The sequence below is a fragment of the Triturus cristatus genome, chromosome 7 (assembly GCF_964204655.1).
Source record: "Triturus cristatus chromosome 7, aTriCri1.1, whole genome shotgun sequence".
NCBI classification, from domain to species: Eukaryota; Metazoa; Chordata; class Amphibia; order Caudata; family Salamandridae; genus Triturus; species Triturus cristatus.
In genome coordinates, this window is record NC_140590.1 from 1,850,584,014 (window position 1) to 1,850,599,949 (window position 15,936).

The following is a 15,936-nucleotide window of genomic DNA, read 5'->3' on the forward strand; positions in this document are numbered from 1 at the left end:
CTAAGGCAGTGATACTCAAGGTACGGCCCGGGGACCTCTTGCGGCCCTCTTGACCTTTACATGCGGCCCCCCCCCGACTGACAGCAGCACAAGATGCTGTTTAGTTGCTGAACACTAATATTCAGAAAAAAACGTTAAATAAACAGGCAAGCACTGTGAGAAGTTGGCCTAGTATATGCTGTCCACTAATTATAGTGGGCACCTAGTACCAGTCCAAACAACCCCTTATTGTTGATAGGTTAAAGACAACCTTTATTGAAAGCTATCCTAGTGGTAGCTATGGAGAGCAGCCTTCAGGCTAAGTCTTGAAGGAATGTAAAGCAGCTTGTTTTAACAGTCTATAATCTCTTCAATGGCTAAATGAAAGAAAACCACACCAGGTATATATATAAAATATATGTATTTAAGATAAAACACACCCCTCTAGTCTCTTTATGAGGCTAGAGGTCAAAACACATAAGTTACACTTCAAATATGACAGTAAAATAGCACAAATACACGTCAGGCCCTAGGGGCGAGGAAACCATATACTAAAATAGTGTTATAAGACCCACTACTTAACTAGACACAAGGTCTAGAGCCTGTAGAATCGCTGGGATCCCAAGGAACCACCGAAGGTAGTGACACAGGGGGCCGTGTGCAGTGTGAGAACACAGCCGCAAGCTTCATTTAGCTTCTATGGGGAAAGTCGCGGTTCGATTTTTAAAGATTAGGGACACTCAGAAATGAGTCAGGACCAAACCCTTTGGGACTTTGGAAGTTCTAGGATCAACGCCCACGGGAGCACCGGAGTACTCGTGTGACCTCACCCAGGGAAGCCGGGTGCATAGGTATCAAATGGTGTCGGGTAGTGTCGTCAATTTCAATGGGAAATGGCAAAGAAGTGCTGCTGCCGGAAGATGCGAAGTGTCCGAAGAGATCCAAGCCTGGATCAGAGATGAGAAGAACCTGAAAGCAGAGGGGACAAAGTCTGGGTCACTTGCCAGTGACCAGGAAGACGATAGGCGGATGCCCACCGATGTCGGGTGTTTCAGGTGAAGAAGGTGAAGCTTGACTCTTCAGCCACGAGGACCAGGAGGTCTCGAGGACAACCAGGAGCTTGATTCGAGGTGTCCCACAAAGGATGTCGAGTGCTGCAGTGTCGGTGCCTGGATTGGACACAACAAGACTTGGCAACAGCAACCCACGCAGAAATGAGAAAGATGCTTCGGTGCAGACCAGCAAGGTCTGAGGGACTCACCACTTGGTTGGGAGTCAGGGCACATCTGGAGAAACCAAGGAAGCCCAAGGAAAATCAAAGTTACCTTCACAGGGACCCACCAGTCGATGGACCAGGGATCACGAAGGGACCTAGAGAGGAAACACAAAGTGGCAGCCCACGGGTCACTCAGGGTGACTAGGCTGACAATCTTCAGTGGATTCCCTGCTCAAGGTGGGGGCTACAAGTCAGCCCAAGCAAGACTTCAAGAGACCTTGAGAAGTCAATGCACTTGCAAAAGTGCACGGTGACCAGGAGTTCCGGTTCCACGCTACTCACGAGGGCTGCGGGTCTCAGCTTTGCTGGGGACTTGGGTCGGCCTCTGAGATGTCTTGAAATCCTCTTCCTGGGCTGCAAATACTTTGGAGTCCGGCAGGAGCATCGGAGATGCAGACCGGAAAAATGCTTCGTTGGTGTCTGCCAAGCAGGGGAGTCACTCCTTGACCCAAGGGAGATTTCTTCAGTCCTCTAGTCTTTAGTAGAGCATCGAAGTTCCAGGATTCAGCTTCAGAGTTTCGTCCAGGGATATCTAAAGTTCTGGTTAAAGAGGTTCCTTACTTACACCTAAGGAAGGGGTTGGACTAGCTCTGGGGACCCACCTATGGGAGGGTTCAAAATGAGGGGTGGCTACACCCATTTCCTTTGTCCAGTTTCGCGCCAGAGCAGGGGCTGGAAGCCCCTGCACCGGTTTGAGCTGGACTATGCACAGGGACACCTAATGTGCCCCTAGTGCAGGACTTCAAAGCACTCTGAGAGTGCTCCCACGCAGCCCCAATACACATCAGCCTGTCTGGGAGGTGGTTACAGGAAACCTATTGTTCAGGCCTCCCCTGCCGGAGTTTCGGTCATCAGCAGTAGGCCAGACTTGTGTCTGTGGCTGCAGCATCCATTTTGTGATGCCAGGCGCTCTGTTAAGTTTCTACCGGGTATACCAGTACTGCCATGTCTCTCCCTCTAGAAGGTTGGGGTCATATCCTCACATCAAGAACTGATGTGGGGGTATGATTCCAAGGTGTTTGACATCAAACACCACATGTGTCCGTGCAGCCAGTCCAAAGTTAGCATTAACCGTTTAAGATATAATGCACTTAATAGCATATGGTCAGGCTGCAACACTGACAACCCCGGAGAAGAGATTCAGAAGGCTGCAGAGGGGCTCAGCTCATGCCTGGGCACCCTCTCACATAGAACCAAGCACTCTGCCTTCAGGATTGTTAAGGCCTGCCATAGGAGTGACTGATAGGTTTGTATGTGCAGTGAGAACCTATACCTCCGTAAGGGGTGCATGCACCACCTTACCCAGGCTGCAGTAGCCGACCTGTGGTGTCATTTTGGGTGGCTGTCCAGGGGTGGCATAATACATGCTTCAGCTCCTGGTAGGCCTCTGGGGTACCTATGCCCTGGGTACATAGTATACCATATACTAGGGACTCACAAGGGTACCTCAGCATTCAATCTGTGGTGTACCTAAAGTACATGCAATCAATTTAGAGAGGAAGCAGCTATGCTGGGGCCCTGAATAGCAGGGTCCCAGACAGACTAAAGTCTAAAACCAGTGAAACACCAGCAAAAAGTGGGGGTAACCATAAGAGGCAGATCCTACTCTCCTACAAGCACTTATTAACCTGCAAATAAATGCTTGTCTGTTTATTTTTTTAGACCTAATACAATCCCTGACTCACCCAGACCCCCTACCGCTACCTTGCTGGCATCAGTGAAGCCCTCAGTCGCCCCACATACCGCACTTTGTGGCCCCTGGGCAAATGTTTGCTTGTACCCATGTGCTAAGGTATCATGAAGAAGGATTGTTGGAACAAGAACAGTAAGTTGCCTTTTGCACTCGTAGGGCAAATTGTTATAGAGAATTATTGAATAATGCAACTTCTGTAACTCAGTGCCTAAAACTCAAATTGAACTTCAGTCTAAATAAAATATTGGCATTATTGTATGTGTTTAAATTAAAGAAAATCTTGGAATGTCAATAAACTGCAGGAACAGCTTGCAGATATAAAAAATGAATAGATTATTGAAGATACAGGAGCAACATAAGAATCGCCGTACAAGGCCCAGTAAATCACTCCAACAGTGTCTTACATTTTATCATAAACATCTGAGCATTTTAATACAGAGCATCTCATTGTCCAATAGAGATGTCCGGATATAGTATGCCTGTGGTTCCCGCGTCATGAGAAGCTGCCTTCTGCATTCTATGTAGGCGGTGTCTGCCCTCCTGTCTCCTGCCACAACGCCTGAAGTCCCCCCCTCCTGACTTTGTCGGCCGGCCGTGACTGGACTGGGTAACCAGACTATATTTCCCAGCAGCCCCTGAGGTGAGGTCGGCTGGGAATCCCTTTTTTCGTACCTCTGGCACAGGATGTAGTGAGCTTAAGGCTCCCGCATTGCCAGAAGCCGCCTTCTGCATTCTTTATGGGACGAGAAATAATCAAGAACTCTCCAACCCGACAGCCATAGAGAACACCATTCACTCCTCCCAAGTACTCTGTACACCCTCTCAGATTACTTCCACAGCAAGATCACCTACATCTACAACAATAGTTTACTGCACAATCACCAAAGGCGCTGTTTGCCAGAGCAGACGACCTCAGAACACTCCATATCCGTGGAGAAATGGTGGCCCTGATCCTCCTCGACCACTCCTCAGCGTTCAACACATTCCCCCACAATACCATCATCAACAGACTCTACAACATAGCCAGAAAGCAGATCTGCACCCAAAGACATCATATGCAGCATACCACAAAGATCATCCCTCAGACCCCCCTGTTCAACATCTACATGACCCCCTTCGCAGACGTCATCAGATCACCATGGACTAAGCATAATCTACTACGCAATGACACTCAACTAATCCTCTCACTCATCGACGACACCACCAGTGCCAACACCACATTTTGCAACGCCATGACCAACGTAGCCAAATGGATGAGAGACAATTTCCTACAACTCAGCCTCGACAAAACTGAAGGGCTGATCTTCGGGAAGAATACCTCCACATGGGACCACAGCTGGTGGCCTGCAGAACTCGGACCCACACCAACCCACCACGCACACAACCTCGGCATCATCCTCGACAGCCAACTGACCATGAAACGGCAAGTTAACTCAGTCGCCTTCTTCTACTTCCACACACTTCGCATGCTCCACAGAATCTTCAGATGGACCCGAACCAATACCAGAAAGACCGTCACTCAGGCCCTTATCACCAGCCACCTCGACTACGGCAACACCCTACACAGAGGGTATTGCCGGTATCTTCATCCAGCTCCTCAGAAGATTCCAGACCATACAGAATGTTGCAGCCACACTCATCCTGGACCTCCTCTCCAAACAAACCTTCATTGCCCCCTACCTGAGAGACCTCCACTGGCTCCCCTTTCAGAAATGATGCCAGTTTTATGATCCTGACTCACGCCTATAAAGCCCTCTATGACCTAGGAGCTGCCTACCTCATTCATCACTTGAACTTCTACTAATCCGCTAGGCACCTATGCTTCTCGCCGCTCATCTTCGCACAATCCCCTACATCCGCCACACCCGCAGAGACGGACACTCCTTCTCCTACATTGCAGCCAAGACCTGGAACGACCTCCCCCTCCAGCTCCGTACAGCCCCCTCACTGACAGACTTCAGAAATAGACTCAAGACCTGGCTCTTCGATGGAGACACAGCACACAGATACCGCTAGGAGGGACAAAGTTGCGCTTTACAAATACTGATTGATTGATTAAGATTATTATTGCCACATACAGAATGTTAAGCCTACCAATACCAACATGGTTTATAAATACACTACATAAGACAGAACAATTCCTCTAACCCACACACACATATCACTTAACTGCACCACATATAACTACACCACATATCTCCCTTTCACACACACTAAACATCCACATAACACACAAATAACACAGAAAACTCAAATGAGGGAAACTCAATCAATGAGTCTGTTAGGTACTCTTTTCACTTGTAAGCTCCAGCGTAAATAGCCCGCATGATTCAAACTCATATTTCCACCATACTGTTCTCTGGTATTTTCCGATACACCGAGCTTCATCATACCAGATTTTGACACGCGAGAGACATTCCACCATTGACCATCAGGAACCTGAACAGAATCGCCACACACATCCACCACTTCAATAGGATCCCTAAATTTCAACAAACCTTTCTTCAACAACAAAGGGTCTTTTATACGGACTCAATCTCCCACACACAAAAATACAGCATTCCTGCGCTTTTTCTTAGCCATAAATTTACTAGAAAATCTAGTCCTGCAAACATTGTCGCTGGCAACCTTTCACTTTTTTAGCAAGCACCTGCACCTCAACACTCAGATCAACAATGTCCGCCATCCACAAACTTGACATTACTCTTCTTCCTCTCATCAACTCAAAAGAGACTCGTCCAATTTAAGGAGTGTGATGTCATGCGATAAGTTCACATAGTGTCCCTAATTGCATCACCACAATCAACCTTAGATTTAAAGGCACCCTGGACACATTCCACAAATATTGTGTTGAACCTTTCCACCTTGCAATAAAATTGGGGATAATATAATGGAGTACATGCATGTTTAATACCATTTTTCTCCCTCAGCCCAACACTCTTCAACTTCTACATGGCTCCGCTCACCCCCATCGTCAAAACATACGGACTCAACATTGTGTCATACGCAGACGACACCCAACTCATCCTCTCCCTATCCAACGAACCCAACACCGCCGGACACAACTTTCGAGAAGGCATGGAAGCCATCGCCAAATGGATGAAAAACAGCTGCCTACAACTTAACACCAACAAGACGGAAGTACTCATCATGGGCCCAAACCCCGACGCCTGGAATGACACCTGGTGACCCCCCGCCCTCGGAAACCCACCCAGCCCCACGGACCACGCATGCAACTTGGGAATCATCCGGGACTCCGAGCTCAAAAATGGACCGCAAGATCAACTCAGTCGCGTCCTCCTGCTTCCACACCCTCCGCCACCTACGTAAGACCTTCAAATGGATCCCCCTTGAAAACAGAAAGACCGTCTCTCATGCCCTGGTCACCAGCAGACTTGACTATGGCAACACACTCTACGCCGGAATAAACAAAAACCTCACCGCAAGCTACAGATCATCCAGAATGCCGCCGCAAGACTGGTCCTCAACCTGCCAAAACATTGCCACATCTCTCAGCACCTGCGCACACTCCACTGGCTCCCCATCAAGGCTAGAGTTACCTTCAAGTTGCTCACCCACGCACACAAAGCCCTCCACGACACCGGACCAGCATGCCTGAAAAGCTTACTGAAGTTCCACGCACCCCAAAGGACCCTAAGATCAGCCCAGCTCTCCTACACCGTGGTCCCACACACCAGAAAAACCAGATCGGGAGGCCGCTCCTTCTTCTTCCTAGCAGCCATGGCCTGGAACGCTCTTCTGCTCCACCTCAGACAGACAACATCGCTTCCCATCTTCGTAAGAGACCTCAAGACCTGGCTCTTCCACGAACGCCCTCCCTGATGGACCGGAACCTGCACCCCCCAGTGCCTTGAGACCCTTACGGGGCGAGTAGTCGCGCTTCAACAAACTCTTGATTGATTGATCAGGAGGTCTGTTAGAACCCCGTCCAGAGGGTCACAGGGCAAGCAGGAGCTGCTGGGCCCAACTGTGGGGGTTGAGTCCTTTTACTCCGGATGTCCTGACCTACTATGGATTCTGAGCAACTGAGTCAAGTACCTCTCCTGCACTTGAGTCTCAGTGGTAGCACAGGTCAAGCAGTCCAAGGCTTCTCGGATGGAGGTAGGCACAGGGCGGGTGAACACAGGCTCACAACTCAAAATATATTCAGCAGCAGCAGCAATAAACGATTTTACAGTCAAGTATTAGCTTTTATGAAAAAAATAGTATTTATATACGGAGTTCACAAACAAAACTCAGTCCCCTGAGGACAGGGCTCTAATGTTTTATAGGTGGGTCCCTGAATCCCACTCCCCTCTAGCTAGTGGTAGTGATTATTCCATATTAACTATAGACGTTAGTCAGGTGAAGCCCCACTATCAATCGATCAGTATTTTTAGATTGTGGCTAATTAACTCTGGGGGTATCCATGCACTGACTTCTCGTAGGTCTCTAGTCGAAGAGCAGGGCCTTGCGTCCCTTACTGAAGTCCGCCGTAGGTGGAGGAGGAGGCCGTTCCAAGACCTGTCGGCAAGGTAGGAGAATGAACGACCTCCACTGTGGCTCCGGCGGATGCTTAGGATGTGAGTGAGGGCGAGGGAAGTGGAGTGCAGTTGTCTGGTGGGCTGGTAGAAGGTAGACGTTCAGATGGTGGTAGATGTAGGCTGGACCCTGCTCATGGAGGGCTTTGTAGGCAAGGGTCAACATCTTGAACCATCATCTCTTCTGTACGGGAGCCAGTGAAGGTTCCTGAGGTGGGGTGTGATTTGGGTCTGTTTGGGGAGGTTGAGGATGAGTCTGGCGGCTGAGTTCTGTATGGTCTGGAGTTTCTTGAGGAGTTGGGTGGTGATCCCGGTGTAGTGTGCGTTTCCGTAGTCTAACCAGCTGGTGATGAGGGCTTGAGTGACTGTCTTCCTGGTGTTAATAAGGAATCCATCTGAAGATCTTGCACAATATGAGGAGGGTGTGGAAACAAGCGGAGGAGGTTGTCTTAGCCTGCCATTTCATAGTGAGTTTCCTGTCCAAGATGATACCGAGGTTGCGGCCTTGGTCCGTGGGGGTGGTTGCGGGTCCGAGCTCCCACACGCACCAGGTACCATCCCACAGTGAGGTGCTCTTTCCGAAGATCAGCACTTCTGTCTTGTCTGTGTTGAGCTTCAGACAGTTGGTCCTCGTTATGTTGGTGACGTTCGTCCTGGTGTTTCAGAAGTTTGTTATGGTGGTGATGGAGTCTTCTGTCAGTGAGAGGACGAGTTGGGTTTTGTCCACATAAGAGATGATGTTCAGTCCTGGGCTAGTACGATGTCAGCCAGAGGAGTCCTATAGGTGTTGAACAGGATGGGACTGAATGATGATCCTTGGGGGACACCGCAGATGATGTTCTTGGGATCAGAGGTGAAGAGCAGTAGTCAGATTCTCTGGGTCCGTCCTGTTAGGAAAGATTTGATCCATTTGAGGCCGTCTCCCTTGGATGCCAGGGTGGTGCAGTCTGTTGATGAGAGTGTGGTGGGATACAGTGTCAAACACTGCTGAGAACTCGAGTAGGATCAGGGCTGCTGTTTCACCTCGGTCAAGAAGGGATCTAATGTCATTGTTTGTGGCGATCAGTGGTGTTTTGGTGCTGCGGTTGGTGCAGGAGCCAGATTGGGAGGTGTCAAGTAGGTTGTTTCTTTCTGGGTATTTGGTCAGCTGGTGGTTGATGGCTTTATCAAAGACCTTGGCGAGGAACATGAGCAGTGAGATGGATCTGTAATTTTTTAGCTCACTGGGGTCGGCGGAGGGTTTCTTCAGGAGGGGCCTGACCTCTGTGTGTTTCCATGCTTCGGGAAAAGTGTCAATGGATTTATCAATGATGGTGGTGACTGCACTGATGATTCTTTTGTGTCCAAGGTTGACGGTGTAGTGGGGGTGGTGATCTGATGGGGGTGGTGATCCAGAGTGGATGGTGGTCATGATGGTGGTGGTCTGTTGCACAGTGAGAGGCATCCAGGTGTTGAGCGGGTTATTGTGTGTGTCATTGGTTTGTGTCGGGAGGATGTCGAAGTTGGTGGGTTTTGGGTCGAAATTTCCATAGATGGTGGATATCATATCATGGAAGTTGTTGGCTGATGTGTTGCAGAGTTCTTGGGAAGGGTGTACTGTGTTCCCTGTGGCTGTGGACAGGAGAACTCTCTGACGATGCTGAAGAGTTCCTTGGTGTGATTAGCACTGGCCTCTGTGCAGTCTGTCAGGGCATCTTTCTTGGCATTTTTGAGGAGATGGTGGTATTACCTAAGGGCTGCTTTAAAGGTGGCGACGTATGTGGACTCCCTGTTGGAGCACCATCTTCTTTCTAGATGCTTGCATTCTCGGTTGATGGTCTGGAGTTCTGGGGTGTACCAGCTGGTGTTTTTGGTCGATCTGCTGGTGTTAGTCATCTTCATGGGGGGACTTTGTTGGTGCAGTCGGAGATCCATGGGGAGAAATTCGAGACTGCTTGTTCCAGGTTGATAGTGGTTTTGGGCCAGGTAGTGCTGAGGGCGGACATCCACTGGGTTTCTGTGACTTTGTTCCAATTGTGGTGGGGGCACTCGTGGGCTTGGTGGTGGTGCTCGGGGGCTATTGATGGGGAAGTACACAATGCTGTGGTCCAGGTGAGTTTGAAGAGGTGGCTGAACTTGGCTCTCACTGGCTGTGAAGATGGGGTCCAGGATGTGTTCTGCGAAGTGACTAGCTGGGTGAGGCCAAAGTTGCTCATGCTTTCCAGGAGGTTGGTGGAGTTGGCGTCCTTGTGGTCATTGAGGTGGAAGTTGGGGTCACTGAGGAAGATGTAGTGCTGTGATTCTATGGTTAGGAGGCTATGAATTTGGAGATGGCATTGCAGAAGCCAGGGCGGGGCCCAGGGGGTCGTTAGGTAAGGATCCCTCTGATGGTTGTCTTGATGTCGGTCCGAAGTTGGAATTTGACGCGTTTCATGATTGACCTGGTGTCATCTTCAGTGGCGGTGCATTGGAGGGATGGTTTGCTGGTGCATCTCAATGTATCATCCTGTAGCCATCGGATGTTGCGGTGGCAATGTTGGGGGTTGTGGGGGGGGGGGGGTTAAGCCATGTCTCTGTGATTAAGATCAAATCGGGGTGGTGGTGGTAATGGTGTCCCAGATTTCCGTGGCTTGCTTGCATGGAGACCTAGCATTTAGCAGAAAACACTGGAGCTGTTACGGGGTGTTCTCAGACTGCTGGGCCATTGTGGTGCACGGTCCTGTGCAGGCAGTGGGTCCAGTGTTGCATGTAAAGGGGCAGCTGCTGCAGGACAAAGGTCCTTCTGATGAGCTAGGAGATGAGGCGCAATAGCTGTTTCTGAGGCGTCCGGGGGCCAGGGCGAGGAGCTCGGCGGTGGAGTACTGGTGGGTGATTGCAGGGCCAGGGCTTCTGATGCAGGGGGTGGTCGAGGTGTGGATGGGCGCAGGTGGGCTTGCCTTTGGTACACCTTCAGAGCGCCGTTGGCGCGCCCTTTACATGGCCGCGCTGCTGCCTCCATTAAGTAGGTCCTGGGGATAGGTGGGGCGCTGGGAGGCAGGATTATGCAAGGGCGATGAAAAAACTGCAGGAACAGGTGTGGCAGGAAGCACAATACAGTCAGCAGGGAAAAATTGTTAAAAGACTGGCTTGCACACCCCTAAATATACAGAACAAGAGGCTAAACTGGCACATACTCCTAGGCAAAGGCAGGAAACAGACACATGTGGGGCTGGGAGGGGACAGACGGCGGTGGAGGACTGGCAGCATCAGCAGCTCGTCTAGGCAGCGGAGGCAAAATCAGCACAATCAGCATCTGCAGAGAGAGCTGCAACAAGACAATGAGGGGGAGCTGGCACATGGACCTGCGCCATGGGGTCACGCTGCGGCCTACATTAAGTAGGTCCTGGGGATAGGAGGGGCGCTTGATGGCGAGATTATGCGAGGGCGACGAAAAGACATCGGAAACAAGTGCAGCAGGGAGTACAATACAGTGCGCAGGGAAAACCAGTTAAAAGACTGGCACGCACTCTGCTACATGTACAGAAAATGAAAGACCAAACTGGCACACACTCGGCTAAATATACAGAAAAAGAAGGCTAAACTGGCAAAGACAGGAAACAAACACATGTGGGGCTGGGAGGGAACAGACAGCGGTGGAAGACTGGCAGCGTCAGTGGCCCAGTCCAGGCAGCGGGGGCACAATAAGCACAATCAGTGGCACCAGGGAGGGCTGCAACGAGACAACAAGGGGGAGCTGGCACAAGGTAGCCAAAGTCTCAGAAGTCCCACTCCTATTCTTTATTAAAGTTAAAAGGGTTCCAGCGCGGATGCGCTATATGGCAGGAAAGTTCACCCATGGCAGTCTTCTCCATAAATCAGTCTTATCCGCACCAGTAGGATGAGAGTGACCAGAGTCTTCAAGTGTGACGCCTTCCCAGGCACAGTGCCTGTCTGCAGTAAGCTCCTCACACATGGCCCGGGAGGGGCAGAGGTCAGGTGTCTTTGAGTTCCTCACGTGCAGTCCTCTGGATACAGCAGCCAGGGGGTCCTTAATGCTCCTCTGCTGCTTCTTAAGTCTCTTGGGATCCTCCCCACAGGGCAGGGAGTTGCGACATTCCTGGTCCTTAGTTGGGGTTTTGGCCATCTTGGGTCACAACGTCTCAACCAGACCACGCTCCTTGCCTTGTCCCGGTGCCTCCCTCTGGCATACGGCTCACTTATTCCACTCTGTACTTGCGCTATGGCCTGATTGACACAGCAGCAGTCTTCACGGTGGCCCCACCTGGCACTCAGTGCCACTAACTTAGATCTGCGCATGGGCTAGGGCCCGATCAGCAAGGCAGCAGTCTTCACGGCAGCCCCACCTGGCATGCTTGGTCACAGACTTAGCTCCACACAGGATATATGGCCTGATCAGCACGGCAGCAGTCTTCACGGCAGCCCCACCTGGCATGCTTGGTCACAGACTTAGCTCCACACAGGATATATGGCCTGATCAGCACGGCAGCAGTCTTCACGGCAGCCCCACCTGGCATGCTTGGTCACAGACTTAGCTCCACACAGGATATATGGCCTGATCAGCACGGCAGCAATCTTCACGGCAGCCCCACCTGGCATGCTTGGCCACAGACTTAGCTCCACACAGGATATATGGCCTGATCAGCACGGCAGCAGTCTTCACGGCAGCCCCACCTGGCATGCTTGGTCACAGACTTAGCTCCACACAGGATATATGGCCTGATCAGCACGGCAGCAATCTTCACGGCAGCCCCACCTGGCATGCTTGGTCACAGACTTAGCTCCACACAGGATATATGGCCTGATCAGCAAGGCAGCAGTCTTCACGGCAGCCCCACCTGGCATGCTTGGTCACAGACTTAGCTCCACACAGGATATATGGCCTGATCAGCACGGCAGCAGTCTTCACGGCAGCCCCACCTGGCATGCTTGGTCACAGACTTAGCTCCACACAGGATATATGGCCTGATCAGCACGGCAGCAATCTTCACGGTGACCCCACCTGGCTTCCAACTTAACCTGAACATAAGCAAGGAGCGACTGGTGCAGAAACAAGTTACTGCTCACTTTATGCAGCCCTCCTCCAGCATACCGAGGCCACATCTTTTGCCTGCACATGGACAACAACATGATCAGTGCAGCAGCCGTCTCCTCCCTCCTCATTACAGGGGTCCAGTCGTAAGGATCCCCTCTGGACCTCACTGCCTCCAGCGCTCTCCTCTCCCTCACAAGGCCCATTGGTCCTGGCAAGCAGGTGGGCACCGGTGCTCCAGGGGCAGGTGGACTTGAAGTCCCTGGGTGATGTCCCCTTACCCAGCTGTGAGACTGGCAGCCCTTGACCCCCAGTCCTGGTCATAGGCAGAAGTCTTGCAGAGCTTCTCCTCCTCACACAGCCCGACTGGCCACTTGATACTTGACAATTTTGGGGGCCTCAGGCTTCCCTTCTTATAGTCCATTTCCAGACACTAAATGGGATTTAGAGTCTGAATCTTTGAAGTTTATGTTGGGGGGGTCTGCTTACTTTTGAAGTGCCCGCTCCTCTGCCCTGTCCTTCCTCCAGAAGGCCGTCTGTCACAGCAGGAGCAGCTCCAAATCTGATAGCCTCTCAACACAGTCTACTGAAGTGACTAGAGGTTCACACCTGGATGTCAGCCATAGTGATATATGTATCAAAACGATACCCTTGAACTCCAACCCTACGTTTTATGATTCTCTTATCATCCCCATCTCTTTCCTGAGATGTGCCGTGGCCCCAACCGAGTGACCCCTCTCTGAATCAAAGAGCTCCCATTGAAGTACACTGAAGAGCCTGGCTCTAACCTTCGCCAGTGCCCCCCCCCCCCCCCCCCAGCTCACTGGAATGCAGCAACCAACAAATCCCCCCTAAAACAATCCCTCTACCTCCTCATGTTCCCCCAGTTAACCATGGGTCTCCCCACAGCATCTTTAATGTATTGTACCAATCACAGGAACAAACACACCCAGCAAATGCATATTACACAGATGCACTTCACAGCACCGCACCATCGCTGTATTGTACAATTCACAGGCACACATACACTCAGCACATGTAGAACACACATACAATGAGCAGACATGCACACAAAACCGATGAAGACATAGGGTGAGTTAAGCACACAGCAGCAGAACTTTAAATGAGTGAGCCTGTAGGCCTCACTCCAATGACACAGTTGAAAATGCCTATTCACTCCAACTGATCACTATGCTGTGCTGCCACCACAGCACTCGTGCTGCTTAACTCCTGGTAAAGGCAGTCGCATTTTGGGTGCCCCTCCTAGTCCAAAAAGACTGCAATCCATCATTCTGGCAGATGCTTATCCCAGGGAAAATACCGTGGCAGCCAGCTGAGTGCCAAGAGGACTCTTCCCTTCCGCGTGGATGCCGGAGTAGCTGAAGATGTTCTCTAATGGAAGCGCCACTTGCCAAGACAAACATAGATGGATCCCGTGCAAGGAAGAAATGTGTGTGTCTGTCGGATGACTGCCATCGCCTTTATATGGTGCCCTTTCTGTGTCTTTTCCTTCTGGCACAGGTGCCGGTTTAATCTTCACATCATTATTAAGGAAATGTACACAAGGCCCATACATCAGCTTCAGGCTTGTCATCATGTGTGGGAAATTGTGAAAGAGTAAGGATTGTGCATGAAAGTCTTTAGGAGGGGAACTGAAATATAAAAGTGGCGGCCATGGGAAGAGGCCATCGAGCCTCACCCATGGCATGTTTCCGTCCATCCTGTACACAGGTGAACTCCTCTGACACTGCTTTACTTCTCCCCCTTAATCTGCAAGGCACTGGACTGAGTAAGCTTCATAAGGTGGGTACTCCTCCACGTCCAACCAGGAGCTGCCCAACTCCGTACTTCAGACTGGACCAGTAAAGATGTTTTGTGCTTGCTCTTCAATCTCTCACTACTTATCTTAAGTTCACAAAGTTCACAGCTCACAAGCTAGCAGGCTTATTTATGAGAGGCTTGTGCCGCAGAACGTCACTTTTTCTGATGCTTCGGCGTTTCAAGCCTCTCAACAATATCTATGGAGCGACGCAGAGCTACTTTGCGTGGATTTGCATGACCACATAAATATGGAGTAAGGCAAGGCAGCACAAGTTGCTGTATTGCCTTACTCTGTGCTAGGGATGGGTTTCATGGGCATTTTTGGTGGGTTTTCCCATGCAACACCCATGGATTTTAATACCTCCCCAGATTTACTTAATCATATAAACTTGGGGCAGTGACAAAACCTTACGTCTCCCCAGAGCAGGCGTAACGAGGAGAAATATTTTTATTTCTCCTTTTTTGCCCTCTTTCCCTGTGTGCTGATGCCTAGAGAAAACCTGGTGAAACCAGAAAACGATGGAAGCACGGAACAACCACAGGAGCGCCCTGAAGGAATATCACCAGCACATAAGAGACACCAAACAGACCTTCATAAGAGACAAAATCCAGACCAACCCGACCAACGCCAAGGAACTGTTAACCATCATACAGCAGTTCACAAAACCCACCAGCGAAGCCACGGACGTCACACCTTCCCAACAACTCTGCGACAAGCTCAGCTCATAGTTCCACCTGAAGATCAAGGTCCTCTTCGACAATTTCAACAGACCAACGCTGGACAACACCTACCCCGAACGCTGCCGACAAGCCAACCATCATGACCTGGAATCCCGCTACCGCCGAACACATCACCACTACCATGCAGAAAACCCTCTCAGGAGCCCCTGCAAACCCCTGCCCATGGCACATAATCCACGGGGCTGCTGCCGCCATCGCACCGGAACTGGGACGGACCACCAACGCCTCCTTCATGTCCGGCATCTTCCCAGACGAATGGAAATGGGCAGGGGTCAAACCCCTCCTCAAGAAACCCACGGCCGACCCAACGGACCTGAAAAACTACCGGCCCATATCTCTCCTTCCTTTCGCAGCCAAAGTCACCGAGAGACTCGTGAACACCCAGCTGACCAACTTCATTGAAGAGAACTCCATCCTAGACGCCACCCAGTCAGGATTCCGCAGCAACCACAGCAGCAAGACCGCTCTCCTTGCCGCCACTGAAGACATCCGCTTGCTACTCGACCAGGGACACACCGCGGCCCTCATCCTTCTAGACCTCTCCGCAGCCTTTGACACCGTTTCTCATCGCACCCTTGCACGATGCAGGGATACAAGGAACTGCCCTCGACTGGATCCGATCCTTTCTCTTCGGCAGAAACCAGAGGATCAGACTCCCTCCCTTTCCTCTCCGAACCCACTGATATCAACTGCGGAGTACCCCAAGGCTCATCTCTCAGCCCCACGCTCTTCGACATCTACATGGACCCCCTAATTGCCATCGTCAGACAGCACGGGCTCAGCATTGTATCCTATGCCGACACACCCAGCTCATCCTCTCACTCACGAAGAATCCCGCAGACACCAGACTCTGCTTCCAGGAAAGAATGAGGAACGT